Source organism: Mus caroli, unplaced genomic scaffold (genome assembly GCF_978045245.1).
Source record: "Mus caroli unplaced genomic scaffold, Mus_caroli_1 scaffold_8, whole genome shotgun sequence".
Lineage (NCBI taxonomy): Eukaryota > Metazoa > Chordata > Mammalia > Rodentia > Muridae > Mus > Mus caroli.
The window spans coordinates 38,883,274-38,897,733 of NW_028227263.1; the positions used below are offsets into that span (position 1 = coordinate 38,883,274).

General features: G+C 46.0%; 1 protein-coding gene across 1 annotated transcript in view; it reads right to left on the reverse strand.

Annotated features, from left to right (window-relative positions):
- Positions 1-11,221, reverse strand: part of Ppfibp2 (PPFIB scaffold protein 2) — a 148,112-nt gene extending 136,891 nt beyond the window's left edge. The window contains 1 exon segment of the mRNA XM_029479474.2: positions 10,981-11,221. The gene's annotated coding sequence lies outside the window, so the exon portion shown is untranslated.
- Positions 11,222-14,460: the final 3,239 nt, after the last annotated feature.

The window sequence follows — 14,460 nt, forward strand, 5'->3', positions numbered from 1 at the left end:
GGGCATTGTAGCCTAGATACTCCCAAATCTTCTCCATACGAAGAGTCACTGTTTTTACAGCCTCTACAGCTGATCTTCTCAAATTTTCTGAGCTGATGGATAGCTTTCCCAGGCTCACAGAGAAGATAGAACAAAGAATGGCCTCTAGGACTAGGGCTGGGTCCTAAGCTGCAGGAGGCACATCAAGCCTGATAGAGGATGAAGACCAGGGTACACCTGCTTAGTGATAATGACCAACAGGCTCTCCAACAAACAGAATCAGAAAGATCCCTGACTTGAACAGACAGCTCCCATCAGCACCCAGCTGCTCAGAACTTGAACACACCGTGCATGGGAACAATGTTGCCCTTTCATGCGGGGATCCTAGCGCCCACTCCAAACCTCTGCTTGGGCAAGCTCTGGGCAAGTGCTTTACCACACTATATCGGCCACGCTTCTCCACCCCCACAGCTTCACCTGGGTTACTGCCCAGGTTGCCCTGACTCTCATCCCTTACTATGCCCTTCCAGCCCACTCCTGAACACCACTATTGCCAAACATCTCAAGGTCCTAAAACGATGGAGTTGTTGCAACTGACCGTGACTAATGAAGTTAGCTAAGTGCTTAGCTAAAGCTAAGACGCCTTTTGTATTCACTGAGACAATCAGAGTCATCACGCCCTAATTTAACTTTTTTTTGAATGGAGGAAATTGGAGTAATTTCAGAATTCAGAAATTAACCTATAGCAGTAAGGGATTAATAGTTTCTCCAATACCTTTAAAAACCAGCAGTATAGCCAGGCAGTGGTGGTGCAAGTCTTTAATCCCAGCACTCGGGAGGCAGAGGCAAGCAGATTTCTGAGTTTGAGGCCAGCCTGGTCTACAAGAGTGAGTTTCAGGACAGCCAGGGCTACACAGAGAAACCCTGTCTGAAACAAAACAAAACAAAACAAACAAACAAAAAACCCAGCAGTATAGGGACTGGAGAGATGGCTCAGCAGTACCTGTCTCTCTTGCATAGAGGGAGGGGGAGAGGGGAAGTGGGGGAGGGGGAGAGGGAGGAGGGGGAGAAGATGGAGGAAGAGGAGAAGGAAGAGGAGGAGGAGGAGGAGAAGAGGAGCAAACAATTTCTCCCTAGATCAGAGTCTGCATTTGTCTTGTTGAACAAATTTGGGTTTGACTTGCAGCACCTACATGGTAGCTCGTAGCCTCCCATCCCCACCCCTAATAACTCTAGTTCCAGGAGATCTGAAACCCTCTTCTGGGCTCAAAAGGCACAAGGCAGGCACACATGTCGTGCACATACATACATATCATGCATGCAAACACTTATCCATATACATGTGTGCACACACACATAGACAGACACACACACTTTTTTTTTTTTTTTTTAGAAAAAGAAAAGAACAGCTATGTGTTACTATTTTTGAGCTCTGCTACTAACTAGAACTACAACATGCTTTATGACAATCTAGCCACATCTACCAAGTTCCTCCTCCAAAGGCACATGCTGACTTGACCATTTTCCTGCGTTGTCATCATTAAGGAAAAAAGGATCTTCAGTATAATCGACTACTTACTCTGAACTCTAAATGTGGTGGCAAGGTAGAAACAACATACATTTAGGGTTAGAACAACCAAACAGAAACTTGTTGCCAGTCACTCTCCAGTTAGGTCGCCTCGGGAGGGTCACTTGTCCTGTCAAAGTCAGTCTCCTGAAGCTCTCAATCTTAAGAGGCAGCCAGTGAGGTTTAAGTAAGCACAAATCCTGCACTCAGTTCCTCTGGCATGGTGGGTCCTTAGTAAAGGATCATGCTCCATCTCTGGTGCTCTACTTACCCTTGTCGACTCCTTGGTCAACATAACTGCTGGCTGTTTTGTTTTTTGTTTTTTTTTTAAAGATTTATTTATTTATTATATGTAAGTACACTGTAGCTGTCTTCAGACACTCCAGAAGAGGGCGCCAGATCTCATTGCGGATGGTTGTGAGCCACCATGTGGTTGCTGGGATTTGAACTCTGGACCTTCAGAAGAGCAGTCGGGTGCTCTTAACCACTGAGCCATCTCACCAGCCCGCTGGCTGTTTTCTACACACTTAAATTCCAGCTCTTAAATTCCACTCAGGCAGGGGGCACGACCCACTCAGCTAGAGCTCCCACTATGCCTGCAGAGAATGGTATGAAAATTATCTAGTGACTGAAATAACGTGGCTAGAGGACCTAGGAATTATAGTCTACCTCTATTCCTGAAAATGCTTTCCTAGACCTGGTAGATCCTACTTTGAGCCATGTTCCCTCCCTGCCCTCCAGACCAGGCCCTCGGGCATCCACATTCCTTAACCACAGCACTCCCCACCCAAAGTCATACCATACAGCACACCCCACCCAAAGCCTCAGCCTACTTGTATAAGGCCTCAGTGACCACTGCCCTTCCCTGCCTGTGCCTGGGGGTAAAACTTCACTGTGGTCTAGGCTGCATTAAGTCAGATTTCTCAGTATGGTTACTAGGGTCTTTCTATACTCAGCATTACCTGGGAGTCCAGCATCTCTACTCCTTCCTGTCTCTTCTCAGCTTGCATGACAAGAACACTAATTTTGCAACATTTACGGGTCGGTTCCTCCTTCAACTTGTCTCCATGTGACACGTTTGGTAAATTCAAGGAAAGCTCCTCTCTAGTTCTATTAATGAAGCCAGGCTAAGAAAATTTACATAACATGTTCCTTTTCTCCTAGATCATCAACACACACAAACTGATTCTGGGAGCCTAGGGACAGGACTTTGCCCTGACCTTGCCACAACTAACTCCCCTAGCTGAGCTCCGTGTGCCTTCCTTGATGACCAGCTATCTGAAACTGATCTACTACAGACAACACTGTCACTCTCCTCCTGGACTTTCTGCCCCCCTGCACCACGGCTGTCCTTTCTATGGCACACATGCCACTTCACTCTTGAACGTTCAGCCTCAGGAGGGAAAGTGCAAGGTTACTTCATCATGTGAACCACTCCTTCTGACAAAATGTTTTTCTCAGGCTTCTTGAGAAAGGAAAAAATAATGATAATACCATTACTGACTGCCTGCACCATGCCAAGCAAGCACTCTAGCCAACGATGACCGCATCATTTCATCTAATCTTCACAACAACCAAGTGAAGCGGGCCTCCGAAAACTCAAAGTTGCAGCCTTGAACCTGTTTGATTCAAAGTGGCATCTTAGAGCTGCCAAGGCCCTCAAGGATTAGGCAGGTCAAACCTTCAAGATGGAGAAAACCATCTGCCTGCCATAAAAGAATGGCGGTGGGGTGGGGAGAGCAGGAAGAGTCGGTTTCCTCCTCTGCTGAAGCAGGACAATAATCTGCGCCCGGGGCATTGTCTGCACCAGTGAGCTGGCACAATGAGACAGACACATGGGGATGTTGTTGCTGTTACCAGGTAAGCAGTGTTGCATCGAAGAACCAGATGTCTTGGCGGGGTGCAGTAAGAGCTTATGTAATAAAGCCTTTTCATGACATCCAGTGAAGGTCAGGTGTCAGAGCCAAGAACTACTCCTTTGCTCTGGTAAAATGCTGAATGAGCAAAACGTGCCATTTCTTCCTTAAATCACAATTTAACTTCTCTTGGCATGCGGATGTACTCTCCCCCAGCTCCCCCCCACTTGCTGCCTGATGGGATAAGTTTGATGCCACACACAACCCAGCATGCCTGAGGCAGTCCTGCCACTCTGGGTGTTGTGCTGCACTAGTAATACCAAAGCTAGGAAGCAAAGACAAGAGGATTCCTGGGGCTTGCTGCCCAGCCAGCTTAGCCTAAGCAGTACAAGGGTATCAGGGAGATACCTTGTCTCAAAACCAAAGTGTCAGTATTAAAGGGATGTACTGCCACGCCTGGCAAAAAAGACAAACTGGATAGCTCCTATGGAAAGAAACCCAAGGTTGACCTCTGGCCTCTACATACACCTGCACACACATGAACACACAGACAAATTATTCATGTTGCAATATATAAAATTAAATCTTGTACTCTAGAACCTTCAAAACCCTGTTTCACAGAGATGGGGACTAGGTGGTAGTATGTCAAAAATCCTGAGTTAGAACCCCAGCACGGGGTGTTTCCCACAAAACTGACCGGCACTCACTACCTGTGCCTCATGAGATAAGCCCTTTGTCAAACATATCAAATGGAACATTCCATTTTACCTCTTTACTCCATTATATCATTATTACTCTAGTAAGCAGTCCAGTACCAAGATAGATCTTCATGAAAAAGCCTCCTTTGTTTAAGGGAAATGTGGTGCTGAGTTGTGGAACTTTCCTGTTTCCTATCCTTTCTTTCCCTCTAGGTTCCTCTACAACTCTATCTCAAACACACACACACACACACACAATTATCAACTATCAACTAAAGAGTTGCTCTTACCAACTCCTTACTCTGGGTCTTTCTACCAAAAGCAGGCTGGAGACATTTGGGAAGGACTCTTGGAGGTAGAAGAGATGACTCAACAGTAAAGAGCAGGTCAAGCCTTCAAGATGGAGAAAACCAGCTGCCTGCTTTTACAGAGGACCTGAGTTCAATTCCCAGCCTTCAAAAAATGGTCATTCACTCTAACGCCTGGGAAACCTGACACTAGTGACCTCTGAGGGCACTAACACTCATATGCACATACCCCACATGTATACACATAATTTAAAAAATAAAATACTGAAGGAGGAGAAAGTGATGAAGTCTTGGGACACCTTGTACATCACAGGAGCAGCCCTCTAGCTCAGAGGGTCCTTGCTCAGCTTGAGATGCTCAGCTGCATTTGATTGACCCACTCCAGCGTGTACTGTGAAATGACAGCTTCACCCTGGAGAGGGAAGCATTCTGAGTATTCCTAGTTAAAAAAAAAAAAAAGTAAACACCCTCAGGCAGTCAACAGGGCTCCAAGCCTCCCCAGGAAGAAAGAAATTCCAGGATTTAGATAACCTTCTCTTTGGAATCTTTATCCCTGGGAAAGGACTCACACTCCCAGAGAAGCCCCTTGAGAATTCCACAAGGAGGGAGAGCCAAACATTCCAAAGTCACCAGAAGTAGCTAATCTTTGCTAATGGGTTCTCCTCCCACCTCACCTGTGCCGAAGTCATTCCTAAGCCTTGGGCAACCCAAGTCTGCTGTTGATGACTGTCCTGGCTACTTTGCCATGGACGAGGAGGCTCAAGCACATACTTACACTGTCATTAGGATGACAGTACAAGGATACTCACTCAACCTCGGAACAAGATGGAGGTGGAAAGAGGCAAGAAAAAGCCAGGATGGCTAGACAAGTTCACCTTCAAAGGCAATTCCCAGCACAGGAGAATTACCATTTGGGTTTGCCAGCTCCCACATGCCAAGAGATAAAGTCCAATCGTTTCACATATATTAACCTACCTAGCTCTGCCTTCGCAGATGGAAGTGCCCTCTGTCCTGAGGTCCATGACAAAGGCAAGCCTGCCATGGGAGGCCAGCAGCTGGGAAGCCTGGCTGATCAGAGAAGTGCAGAAGGGGTGTGAGGAAGAGGCTCACTGAGTCTCTCACAGCTACCAGATAAGGTCTTCTTCCCACCCATCATGCAGTCATCACAATCCTCACCATTCTGAGGACAGAAAGTCCCTTCTTTCTCTCATTATTCATCGCTATAGTAGTAACATCCTATAGAATGCTGAATGTGTCCCCAAAGTTTGTCTGGGAGAGAAGAGAGTGTTGGATCCTTAGAATATACATTTCCAATGAATTGGTAAATTGGCTAATAGTTACACTCCACAAAAGCCCCTGAGTATGCACACAGAGCATATTGAGAATACAGAGTTCAGATACCATAAAAAGTACTTCTCTACCTAACAGCCCCACCTTTGAAAAGTCCTCAGAACCAAATAAATAAGTAAACAAACAAACAAACAGGGCCTTCAGGCACCGGCTGCCACCCAACACTTGCCCTGAATACCTGAGCTGTATGGCTCTAGCTTCCCTGTTCTGTTCTACACACTGAATGCCCCAAGCTGATCAAATGCCTGTTCTCATTGGCTAATGTTATCTCCAACTAGACCTTCTGGCAGCTCTCCTCTGGCCCATAAACATGGGCTACCGATGATATGATGGAAGCCAGGAGGCTAGTTGGCCTGGATCTGCACCTAAGAATGGGGTGATTTGGGGTGCACTGCTTTGGGTTTTGCCATTGTGTTGGGTAAAATCATAAAGGGTAAGCAAGAAGCTATCCAAGATTCTTCTGATTTTAAAATGTGTCGCCATGTTCTTTCCCTTCTGTCCTCTAAGGAAGTCCTCCATGGTCCCATACCTACTCACAGTCACCTCATTCTCTGCCAGTCAGTTTCTAGTATGACTTTTTCTCTCCCTCAAACCCAGTCAGTCATATCCTGGCAAGCTCACTTCATTGCTATTCGCACTGCCTTGATTCAGGACCTAAGATTATCCTATGGATTACTCCAATAACATGTCCTTGTGTGGTCCTTCTAACCTACCCTTCCCAGTCTAGCAGCCTCCTGAAAATAAAATTGCACAGAGCCTTTTCCATATTACTCATAGCTTTCAATGTCATCAGTACAAAAAGAAAACTTTTTTCTTTTTAAATAAGTTTTCACCGTGTTGATAAGTAGCTGAGATTTTAGTATATGTATTACCACAGAGGTCAAAATTTGTATGCTTTAGCTCCAACCTTCAGGACCTTCCACCATCATTTCCCTTCCTGGTTTCCAGATGTTCCTCTTCACACATCCCCACAGAATCTAAACACGTCCTCCTGGAGGGAGCAGGTAAACTCACACAAAGTAGGAAGCTGCTGAAACTTACCTAGGGGGCACTAGGAAGTCTCAGTTAGTTGGGAAGTTACAAGACACACAAGGGCCCTAAATTATGAAAGCAGTAAATAACTACTGGAGAAGAGAGATATCTGGTCATGTTGCCTGCAAGATGAGCAAGGAGCTCTAGAGGTACAGTTCTCCTATGTTCTCACCCACACCAAGGGCTGTCCTAAAGTCACCCACACTCCTGTCAGTAAACCCTCATAAATTCCTTGGTTCTCCAAGCTAGGCTTGGGTGGAATCACTTCTTTAGTGTGTCATCAGTGTCTTATCTGTGTTGAGTAGACTTCTGTTCATGTCTCCCCAGGAAAGTCATACAATACCCTACCACACCCCATAATTCTAGCCATTGAGCCATTCTTCCTTGAGCCTGCCCTTCCTGTCTTTTTGGCTTCTGTTCCCATTCCTTCCCTTCTCTCACACAAAACAACCTGTTCTTTCCCTTCTTACAGAAGCAAAACCTGCCAGCCAACACAGGACCCACATGCATGGGAAACTCTTGCTATCTGTTAAGTATTAGGTCTCACAGGAGACCTAGTGTAGCTACAGCTGCTCAGAGTATGAATACAGAGGCAGGACGAACGCAGCAGAGAGAAGATTCTATTGTAATTCACATATGGTATTAGTGGAGAGAGTGAAATGGCTTGAAATGAGGGGGCTCTAGGGTTCTCATCCCTGCTACAAAGCAGAGGCAACAGGTACCCTCAGAAAGAGGAAACAGTGATGAGCGTCATGTCTTGCATAGGGGCACACAATCTACAGGGCGTAATCAACATTTGAATATTGCATCTTTCTGTTTGTATTCGCTCTTCTTGTGTTCTGCATTGAGGGATTCACCAGGGGATTTTAAGCAGAAAAGGAGAATGAGCAGATTTGTATTTCAGATTCATGACCAAGCAAAAAGCAATGTCCAACCATTATAATCCAAGAAGCATCCACCCCTCAGTCAGAGAGGCACAGAAGGACAGGCAGAACACTCCTCAGTTTGAGGAACAGTGGTGTTGGAGTTAGAAAATGAATTGGCCTAAAAGTCACAAGGATATTAAAGATTATCTTATCAGAGAGGCAGCCTTATCCCACCTGTGTCTACAGACATGTACATATTGCATGACAAAAACTACAGTACAACATGGAACGTAATAAGAAGCATCATACACAATGGATGCTTAGCTCTCATGTGCATAAGTATGCACAGAGGCACAGAGGCGATGAAAGCAAGAATTACTTATAAAGGAGCACCAAACCAAGGACATTAAAGCACAGAGAAATTTTCAACTTGCTGGAGACAAAGCTGAGTCAGAATGCCTCTAGAAGTCTGGGGGCTTCTGGAAATCTCCACAGAAAGGTCATCAGCTTAATTTAGGGTACCCATCTCCTACAAGGCTTTTTATCACAAGTATTAGAGATAATAACAGTCCCTGAAGAGAACCACTAGGCCCAACAGACTGCCGCTTCAGAGTTTATACGAGACAGAGCTCACCTTCCCTAGACTCTAAAAATAAACACACATAGGTGCCTTCAAGCACAAACAAAACGAGATTCTAGGGTAGCAAAGGGTAAAGGAAGTGGAACTCCTAAGAGGAAGGAGGAAGCAAGAAAACTAGTGACTCAGGAGAATCCAAGCCCAGAGTTTTAGCTTTGCTTTTGTGCACAAAGGGGTGACCGTCATATCTTATATGGAGTCATACACTTTATAGGTCTTAACGTTTAAAACATGTCACCTATATATTCATTCTTTCTCCCTCACCAAGGGATTTGAAACAGTAATGAATCATACATAGATCTGTATTTCAGGAGAAACCACCCACACACAAACTTATGGACACACACAAATTAGCTGCTGACCAGTATTGTCGAAGTAGTGCATCCAAAATTGAACTAGAATTCTCCAAGAACTGTTCCTTTTCCTAGAGTCTTATTCTGCCTAATCAGTGTAAAGGCTGACACCTCCCTTTTCCTGGCCCTGGTGTTTCTAGGGTCTCTTTTGTCTGCACACACTTCACTCTCCTCATATTTATCTGAATTGGCCTGCCAGTCTCCTAACTGGCCTTCCAGCTGTGGTCCTTCAGGCGCTACCAAGTCCAATAGTGGATCCCACCCGGCTGTTATTAGAAACACCTGGAGAACGCTAAACGTGCCTGGGACCTACTTAACCTGAAGAGCGAATACAAAACTCCGAGGCCTTCGGGGAGTTTGTACATCGTCACTCTTAATACTTGATACAAACAAGAAAGAAATGGGTTAGAAATACAGAATTCCAGACTTCACCCCTGACCCACAGTGTCAAAATCCACTTTTGAAGATCATCTCTTGATTCTCAAGCTTGTGTCTGAAGCACAGGGCTCTAAAGTGTCAGCTGACCTTTCTCTCCACAAATGTTTACTAGATTTCTGTCAGGCTGGGGGTTGGGCAGGTCAAAGTTCAAGGACTCTAACTTTGATAAGCTCAGCTGACCACAGTCAGTCTCTGCTTAATATCCGATACATTGATGTCTGTGGCCTTGGGCCAGCTGAGACCATAGGTTTTGTTTGGTTTTGTTGTTATTTTGTTCAGTCTACCAGTCAGGCCAGGAACCAAGAAGGACCAGTAGCCATTTCTTATAGACTGAGTTTGCCTTATAGACCTCTCCATAGCCCAGGTCACCGCTAACATCTTCCTGTGACATCCCTCATATAGACTGATCCTTTTTTTTTGTTTTGTTTTGTTTTGTTTTGTTTTGTTTTGTTTTGTTTTGTTTTTTCAAGACAGGGTTTCTCTGTATAGCCCTGGCTGTCCTGGAACTCACTTTGTAGACCAGGCTGGCCTTGAACTCAGAAATCCGCCTGCCTCTGCCTCCTGAGTGCTGGGATTAAAGGCGTGTGCCACCATGCCCGGCAGATTGATCCTTCTTAAAACCTTCTCAGATTTTCCTTATTCTGGTGAGAAAAAAAAAAAAAAAACAAACCCCTAGAATTTCTGTAAATTTGTTCCAACCTTCATCTGTCTTTATCTCTTACATGTATCTCTTATGTTATCCATCCACTTAGCATATCTGCCTTAGTTACCAAAACACAGACAATAGTAGCAATAAACTAAAATTGGCACATCATCAAACCTCAAAGCGATACCACTAATATATTATGTGAGGGCTGGGTGTTGTTGCACAGTGGTAGAGCACTTGCCTAGCTAGCATTCACAAGGGTCTAAATGAGACCACCAGTTCCCATCACCATCAGCCTTAAATAAAATCCCAAATGAAAATAACACAAAAGACTTAACAATATTCCACTTCAAAGTCACTTAAATATGCATACAAACGGGCTGGTGAAGAAAGAAATAATTTCTAATCAGATAACATGTTTAGTATACCAATAGTAATCTAAGACTGAAGATTAATTAGGTCTGTAATCGACTTCCTTCCTGTAGTTGAGCATTTAACACAATACACGGTAATCTTATAAACACTACAGTCTACAATATAATTAAGGACCAAGAGAAATGAAGACAGGCAGAAATAAAACCAAAATATGAAGAGGAAGACTGATCTATATCAAATATCTCAGTGCTCTAAGAAAGAACTGAATGCCTATTTGAATCCTACCCGAACCTTGGAAGTTCTAGTTTTTAAACATATAATAACCTTACTTTGATCGGAGGGAAAAGTATGGGTCTGGCGTCAGGATGGAAGGAGGGAAGAGGACCCACTTTTAAAAACAGAAGCATCCCCACACCCTAATCCTGCCTTGAGCCTTTGGGAAGCATGTTGCATTTAGCAATTAGTGCACAGAACTGCTCCTGGCCAAAGCACTCTGGACCAAAGGTCTATGGAACAAACCCACCTAGGTATCTCCAGTTGACGCCGCTGCTGCCCTCACGGGACTCAAGGCTGGGTCAAAATCGCCCGGAACTCTGAGATATCGGAACACCCCGGTATCCTGGAGACCACTCTGCCACCTGTAGAAGCGCGGGGCAGGTGGCACATCCGGAGCGAGGTCGGGTAGAAAACTCAAGCAAATCCAGGGGAGTTGCTCCCTTTTCTCAGTCTCCCAGACAAATAAGTGGGTCCCCAAGTCTTGAAAACGTTCGAAGGTCTAAAAGACCACAGACGCCCAACTACCCATGTAGTTCTTGGATCTGGGGGTACTCAGTTCCCGGGATAGCGGTGAGCTGAGGCAGGGAGACCCCACTGACCTGGATGCCAGAGTGCAGCTTCTCTCTCAGAGGCTCAGGTATGCAGGTCGCTCCTGTGTCCCTCACACTTTACAACATAAGAGCGAGAATCCAGTGACAGGCCACTGGCCCAAGGACCAACTGCCAACCAAGTGGCGGACCCGCCAGCACCGACCCGGTTCGGCACCCACGTGACGGAGGCGGGGATCCCACAGAGGCTCGTCCCGGAGTGTGGCTCTCTGGCTGCTGGGACCTTCCCCCTAGGAACCGCCCCTCTGCCACCCCTCCTCCTTCTCCCGCACCGCAGTGGCCCGCGAGGACCCAAGAGCCACAGTTCCAGTTCCACAGGGACTTGCCTGGTCAGCCCCGCCCCCAGGCAGAGCTAGCGTGCTGGCTCAAACCCCGCCCCTCCCGGGAGACCACGCCCCTCTCTGGGTCCAACCCACTGCTTGCACCTAGGACTCTTGCACCCTTCCGGCCGCAGAAAGGACCCTAGGCATTTTCCTTGTGTCCCACTGTGCTCAGGTCTCCAGAGCTTTTGTAATCTGTCAGCAGGACGAGGGACGCGTGCGGAGAATTGCAGAAAGGAGCACCGAAGCGCAAACGCAAGCGCGCACACACACACACAGCGGGCCTTGTGTAATCCCATCGAGATTAAGGGTAGTCTAAAACCTGTATCATTCCCAGTCTCAGCCCAGACCAACCCCAATTTGGGTTCCATGTCACTCTTAGATCTGTCTAAACTCAACCTCCGCCGCCGCTCCCCCTCCCCCCGCCTTTCCTGAAGGTCCCTCTAGTGGTTAAAGCTCTGGTGTTCTGTCTTGGTGAATAACTGAAGACAGAACACTTCCTGTGCCCTGGTCAGATACAAGTATGCAAAACAAACAAACAAAAAACCTGGAGACCGAATCCCAGCACCTACCTCGAGCGTGCTTAAGGCCCTGGGTTTTACCACAGCTGCTTGCCCTACCGGGGCCTCCAAGGGCCGGTTGCTCATTTTATCTGCTTAGAATCTCCAGGGCCTCAGATGGCAGGGATACAGGGACTCTGGCAGGAGTCTCTACTAAGCTGGACTCCAGTTGCTTACACCTGGAGTGTTGACAGACACGACACGACACGACACGTCTTTTTTTTTTTTTTTTTCAAAATTAGTCTAAAATTACTGGTATGGCCAGAGGCTTGCACACATGAACAGAAGATCATAAACACTGTGGCAAACAGGTGTGTGAGCACTGCGGGGACATGGCCAGCAGCAGAGTAAAGGCAAAGCCAGTAGAGGAAGACTGGGGCCCCAGACTTGTGTCACAGCAGGACACCCTTCGGTTCTTTCACTTCCTTAAAATAGCGGCAGAGAGGCCTTTGGAAACAGAGCCTGCGCAGTTCACATAAGTTCATGTGTGGGCAGTTCCAAATCCCACTGGTAGTCTGGGGCCACGGGGGCAGTTTCTTCCCCAGGCCCCTAGAAACTGCAGCATTTTCTCAGAACTATACAATTATTTTGTAAACTGTTTTATGAACTTAGCTTTCTCAGGCTTCTGTGCAGTTTGGGAAGGAGCTTTAAAAGTACAGATGCTCTCTCCTCCCATCTCCAGAGGGTCTGATTTCTTGGCGTTGGAGAGGATAGCCTGGATATTCGGAGTTTGAAAAGCTCCCCAGGTGATTCCAATGTGCAGCAATATAATAAATAATCATTGCTGTGGGTCATGGAGACACCGTCAATCTTCATTTAAATTCAACCAGAGTGGAACTGAAAAGCGCACGTGAACGATACAGAAGCAGGTGTTCCAGGGCCCGCATGCTGTCAGGAAAAGCAGCAATGAACAGGTCCTTTCCAAAGAAAATTTCACCTAACAGAGATATCCTGCCTGTGGGGATTCTGTGTACCAGGGTGCACTATTTGAGACAAATCTATCTTGCAGAACTATTAAATCCCAACATTTCCCGGATAGAAGCCGGACAGAACGCTACAAACTGTTCACTGAACTTCAAAGGAACCATGTAGACAGAGCTCACTCTTTTGGATGATGCCCTTGCACCCTTCAATGTGAGTAGGTCATGTGCTTTGTCAGTAAGGTAGGTAACGACTCTGCCCATAGAGCAGATATCGACCCTGGATTCATGGTGCTGGTATATCACAGTTATTCATTCATATCTGCCTCATTCTGCAAAAGATTTAGGCTCTCAGGGCCATTCCATCAGAACTGTGTGGGTCATTCCATTCTGCCAAAGATCTACTCAGATGTATGGGGGGTGGATCTCTCTTCACTGCCTGTGGGCCCAGCCTGGACTTGGCAAAGACAGAGGAACAGCTGCAAGCACACAAAAGCAAGCCTTCTCATATGACCAACCTGGAGAGGCAGAGACCTCAGCACATGACACAGTCTGGCACTGCAGCCTCACTTGTGACCTAGACTCAGCCAAGTGGGACACACATGTGGGAAACACTTTGAAAAAGAGCCCCCTCTCAAGAGTCGCACTGCCCTCTGTAATGCCTAGCATGCCTGCTGTGGCAAAGCTGCTATCTGGCTTCCATCCAAATTAGAATCTTTACCAAGGGCCTTTGTGTGTTAGGGACCGTTGTTCACAGTAATCCCAGCACAGTACTACTGGAACACTTCTGTGGTGGATGTAGGCAAATAGAACCTGATGAGATTATTTGCTTAATCTCAATTTATTACACTGAAAGCTACAAGGAAAAAGCAGGCAACAGAAAAACAAAATGGGACTAGAATTGTATCGTTACCCTTGGACTGGGTTTTTAGAGAAAGCATACTTTGAAAGACCTGTAAGACCTGTGCAGACAGGAAAACAGGCTAAGGGGCAGAGTATTATTTTTAGGCTGAATTGATGGACACACCATACTGATTAAGGATAAGTGAGCAAAGTGTCTAGCTGATCCTTCCTTGGGTGATGGAAATACTAGGAGGTTTGCAGTCTTTCCTAGCTCTTTCGATTTGTCCTTGCTGCTTTGAATAACTCACAGGAACTCTTACCTCTAGTTCAGCAACTATGAAGGTGTGTACATACCAGACCAAAAAATAAAATAAAATAAAATAAACAATGTAAAAAGAGCTTTGTAACTAGAAAGTAACATCCAACTATTCGTGGTTTTACACTATTCGTGGTTTTACGTTGTCACTGTTGTATCCACTTGGCCTGGCAGAAGGGCAAGGCTAAAGAAATAAAAAATCAGACATCAACAAAAAGTGTTATGGTCTTCTGAGTGAAATGTGCCCTATGGGCTCGTGTGAACTCTTGGTTCTCAGCTGAGTGCAGGCCTTGTGTTACTATGATGAGGCATGAGTTACTATGAGGGCAAGCCTTTAAGTATCTTAGTGTAACCTCTCTTCCTATATGCTCCCTGCTTCCTAATTACAGATATAATTTAAACATCTGCCTCATGCTCCTGCTACCACACTTTCACTACTACCATGATGGACTATATCCATTTCGATTAAGACAAGGCTTCCTGTATTGCCCTGACTGGCCTAGAACTTACCA